Source organism: Nicotiana sylvestris, chromosome 3 (genome assembly GCF_000393655.2).
Source record: "Nicotiana sylvestris chromosome 3, ASM39365v2, whole genome shotgun sequence".
NCBI lineage: Eukaryota > Viridiplantae > Streptophyta > Magnoliopsida > Solanales > Solanaceae > Nicotiana > Nicotiana sylvestris.
The window spans coordinates 82,320,662-82,326,013 of record NC_091059.1 but is presented as its reverse complement, the minus strand read 5'-3'; the positions used below and the strand labels follow the sequence as shown (position 1 = coordinate 82,326,013).

Genomic DNA, 5,352 nt, shown 5'->3' with positions numbered 1-5,352 from the left:
TGTCAAGAAGTATCAGGCCATATTTTGATCCCTTTGTGAATATCCCAAGAGTATGGGATTTTCAAGACACCTCTTCAAGGGAATATGTATCCCTTTATATATGTGTGAGTTAGGCTTTAGGATAGAGTAACCTCCAAGAAACCCTAATAGACTCATAGGATTTCAAGAGTCCTGTAGTATCTTTAATTTAAGATTTGGCTTGATCCCTTAAAATTTTGATGTCTACAAACATTATAGGCAATTAACTCATAGGCCTCTTTATTTTCATTTCCGTTGATTTTATTTTCTCCTAAAACATCTAGCTTCTTTTAGGTTTTTCTATAGCACTATATATATATACATAAGCTATTATATTATGCATGATGCATATTTTTATTCTGAGAGGTGTATATTTAACTTGGAATAGAGTTATAGTATGTCTTCATCAACAAGTTAGTCTTCTTTTGTATTTTAATTTCATATATATGACCTCACATTACATATAACTATGCATATCAATCAAATAATCAACAAACAGTATATTTTCGAAATTGGTAATATATATTTTTCCGCAGATAAAAAATTTACTCGTGATAATACTATTGCATTAGAAGTCATATATTGCGAATCTCATGCAATTTTAAAATTAGTTACTCTTTTTTCATTCCAAAGTTAGTGCACGTTTTATAATAGTTACCTTTGTAGCTTTATTGCTACAGGGGAATGATCTTATTATTTGCTTAAATAACTGCATATTTTTTTAATTGTAAGAATTGATAATGATATGCATGTCATATTTTTCTTTGCGACTTTAATTTTCTCCTAAAATGGATGATACATTTTAACATAAAGTTAAAAAAAGAGCTATACTTTTTGTGGGGCCAATGTTGTTTTATTACATATTTGTACAAGATAAAAGTAAAATAAATAAAAATATCAAATGTATCTAATTATGTTTTTATTGTTTATCTTTCTAGGGTTTTATCCGATCATCTTTACTTTGACAAATAAGCTACGCTGACCTACATTAGTCATCCACAAAAACTTGTATCATATTCTTTCATGTAAAATTACTTACTCATAACTTTATTTAAAAAGATTCATATTATTTTATATAAATCATGTAATATATCACTTGGCTTACACGTGCACCGCACGTGTCGAGAAACTAGTATATATATATATATATATATATATATATATATATATATATATATGTTTTCTGCTTTTTTTGTCATTTTCCCCATATTTATCTATGTATGTGCTGTATATTAAAAAAACTAATTCTTAATTACACTTATGTCGTTTCCTATTCTTCGGTTTTTTTAACAGTTACGCCTTTTTCTTTAAAAAAAAAATACATCTTTTCCTCTCTTTCAGGCTATTTGGATTAAATGGGCAATGAAAAGGGAAAAGCAAGGCTACATCTCTTCTTCACAAACATTTTGCTAGGGAAGACGGCAATATGAAAGAGAGGATTTTTGTTTTTTGAGGTCATCATCAAGGGACAAACAAAGTATGGTAATTCTCCAAATTCGTCGATTTTATTTTAATAATAGTTAGACTTTTTGATGTTATTGTGAGGTAAAAAAAAGCGGATTTTTTTTCTTCTTTTAGGTCATCAAGGGAAAAAGTATAGCAATTCTTCGAAATTGTAGATTTTGAATTTACGATATTTGGAACTTTTGACAGTAATATTTCATGACTGCAAAGTGATAAAAATTATTGCAAAGCGCGACCGAGTTTTTTAGGTGACAGTTCTAGCAAATTTGTAGCTATGTTGTTGGAGACAAGAAATATAATATTATTATGTTGAGTTTGTCATCTACGCTTGTTTACCCCAAAAATCGAGTGACATTAAATTTGTAATGTGATTTTAAGGATACATGATTTCACTTAATACCAATTAATCAACTTAGAGATAAATGATGGGAATTGACAAGAATGTAAAACAAACCAATGCTTGGACAATGCCCTCGAGCTGATGAACCCTCGAGAGTAGTGAAGTAAGAACACTTAAAGAGCAATAAGTTGATGAGCAGAAGAAAGAAATATTATATTGCCTTGATATTTGTGAATGTAAGGTGTTTACAGATGATGGGGACCCCTCTTTATATACTAGAGGAATTCTAATTATAGTACAATTCTAATTACGGAAGAAAATCTCATGATTGGTGCATATAACTGCCCTTGATTTGATATGTTTCAACCCATATCCACATGTGTTAGTTCATGCCATATATTAGTTAATATAAATCCAAGAAGGAATTATCTTTGAGATGATAAGAAGTCAATCTTATTTGTCTTAAGTGATACAAGAGTGTATAAGGGTGATTAACAAGTATTAGAAGTTAAATGAATCAAGGATGTTGTAACTCGTATTTTCAGGTAAATCTAGCGGTGCTTAATACACTCAAGAGGTCATGTATTAAGGTATTTTAATCATATAATATCCGTATCATAAGTCTTGAAGTCAAACGAGTTATGAAACAAAAGTCGACAAAAGTTGTCGCAACTTAGGTTCATAATTTTACTTAAACATTAGGTCAAATGTTTCTAATCTTTTCTCCTAATTTACAAGGAATTACGGGGTGATCTACCAACAAAATTAAAGATCTATGAGTCTAGTTTCCAACGCATTAAACCGTTCATCGATACGATCTCGGAGTAGAGAGATATTCGCATTTTCGCGAGACTGCACCAAGCACCCTCTCTATGGGGCCCACTAAGGCGGTTTAAGATATTTGGACCTATATAGGATGCCTCCAACCCGTTTTAAGTCATTTCTTCTCACTATTTTCAGACCTTAGAACCCTAGGAACATCCTCTCAAGGTTCTCTCAAGATTCAAGACCCAAAAAAGGGCAAACAACACAAATCAAGTGTCGGGAATTCCGTGGCGCTAGTAAGTCTCTTGTTCTTCTTGTTGTTGCTCATTTTTGTGTCGTTCCAGCTCGTGTGGGAGGTTGTTTTAAAGGGTTTATGTTCTGTAAATACTCCCTCATATTCTTAATATCAATCCTAGGTGATTTCAAGCCTTCTAAAGTGATTCTAGTGCCGAAAAACACTAATTGATCGCTAGTTTCGCTTTTTTGTTGTTGTGGCAGCATTGGAGGGATATTTCATGGAAATTTAAGGTCAAATTGGAGTTGTTATTTCTGTATAAAGGTAAGGAACCTCTTACTCTATATGTATTTAAGATTATCCAAGTTGCGGCTAAGCCATTGAAGCTAGAACTTGTGAAATATATATCGAAAGGCTTGGTAGTAATGTTATTATTTTGTGGACTGTTTTGCGTTGCTGTTAGGCTGCGTATTTTACTACTATTTTGTGGAATTTTGGAGGAGGAAGGGTGTGGAGAAACACCATATATATGTAGGGTTGTGGTATGATAGTTATTCGTAATATTTTCGGGTCGTTTGACACGACTACGGTGGTCGTCGTATGTATGGAGTGATTAGGCTGTGCGTGGACTATTTTGGGAGGCTCAATATGTTTATTATTGATGTTGTTTGGGCTGTTTGGTGATTGTTTTGAATGGTGTGAAGTCATATATATAGGGGAGGTGCTGTCCGTTTTATCGTAAAATAGGTTATGGTCGATACATAATAGTTATGACGCTTAAATGATAACGATAGTATCATTTCTCTTATTGTAGACTAAGGAGTTTTGACAATTGCATAGCTTGAGATTGGGGCAGTATATACAAGGTATGTGAGGCTATCCCTTTCCTTCTTTTGCATGACTCCGATTGTACATAATGTAATGAACGAGCTTCCAAGATACTCTACTCTTAGAAGCTAGCAGTACTTACATTGTTTTCCCTCTTATGGAACGATTGATGTTAATGTTGCTTCTCTTATTCTTATGTTATCAATGTTGTTGGTACTTCCTGATTCTTATAAGGTTCATAGTGAAGAGTTAGTCCTAATAACGTGTACAGAGGATACCGACCTTACGTCACTCCGAAAGGTTTAGAATGTGATTCCATGAGTCGAGCATGCATTATATATATGTATCTATTTTACTCTACCGAGCCACGCTATAGTTGGCCGGGTACGGCACCTATTGTGCAACCACTGATCAGTTGGGTTTTACCGAGCTCCACGTGGCCGGGTACGATTCTACCGAGCCTATTATGGCTGGGTACGATATGATGATGATGATGCCCACAGAGGCGAATGTTTTAAAGGTTTATGTATTTATACATATGTATCATGCATTTCATGTCAGTAGCCCTCAGAGGTACTAAGATGTTACAGGTTGTATATTCTCTATCCTTGCTTACATTACTGATCGTATTTATGGTTCCCTGCCTTACATACTCAGTACTTTATTCGTACTGACGTCCTTTTATTTGTGGATGTTGCATGTCGTGCTGCAGGTCCTGATAGACAGGCAGGTGCAGCTCCCCCACCACATTAGGTTGTCCAGTTCAGCGGTGATTGGCGAGATCCCTTCTCCGGACTTGCCTTGGTCTTGGTATGCATTTTTGTTATAGACATTATGGGTATGTCGGGGCCCTGTTCCGGCTATGTTGCAGCACTTATGTTCCTTTAGAGGCTCATAGACAGGTGTCGACTCATGTATAGTTTGGTATGCCTTGTCGGCTAGTTTTTGTTGTATAGTCTTTCATAGTAGCGTGGTAGCTCATACCTTATATGTAGTTTCTTGATTGTCTGGTCATCCCCTGCTATGTATGTTCATGCCGTCATATTTTATTGTTGGTTGTCCATGATCTAGGTCTACCATTTATATTGATCTCGTCAGCCTTAAAAGATAATAATGAAGGTTAGATGAAATGTACGTTGGTGCTCGGCAAGTGTGGTCGGGTGCTAGTCATGGCCCTTCAGTTTGGGTCGTGACAAACTTGGTATCAGAGCAAGTCTATCCTAGGGGTTGTCTATGAGCCGTGTCTAGTAGAGTCTTGATTATGGATGTGTAGCGCGCCACATTTATAATCAGGAGGCTACATGACATCTAGGGTTGTTACCTTCTTCCTGAATCTAGATCGTGCATAGAGTTGAGTCGTAAGTGTTCGTCTCTAATATTCACCTTGTTTTCTTTTAGTAATGCCTTCGACTAGGAAGCAAACGATTAGTAGACGGCTTGATACAACAGCGGGGGAGGGTACCAGTCAGGTGCCCCAAGCCAGAGCAGGACAAAGTGAGGCTCAGAGTGAGATGCCCTCTCATACCTCATCTACTCCATCTCCTCCAGAGGATATTAGAAGGCACCCAGCGCCTCCAGTTTCTCCGTCTGGCACTACAGACCAGGATATGCGGAGTGCTTTGCAGTTGTTGACTAGCTTGGTAGTTGCTCAGGCTCAGAGGCAAAATACAGGTGTTGCTGATAAACCAGTTAGTACAAGAGT

At 35.9% G+C, this 5,352-nt stretch overlaps 1 long non-coding RNA gene across 1 annotated transcript; it reads left to right on the top strand.

Annotated features, from left to right (window-relative positions):
* The first annotated feature begins 3,085 nt into the window (after positions 1-3,085).
* LOC138886879 (uncharacterized) lies at positions 3,086-4,516 on the top strand. The gene is made up of 3 exons (XR_011405817.1): positions 3,086-3,146; positions 3,637-3,688; positions 4,363-4,516. It is a non-coding gene; the product is annotated as an uncharacterized lncRNA (long non-coding RNA).
* The last annotated feature ends 836 nt before the right edge of the window (positions 4,517-5,352 follow it).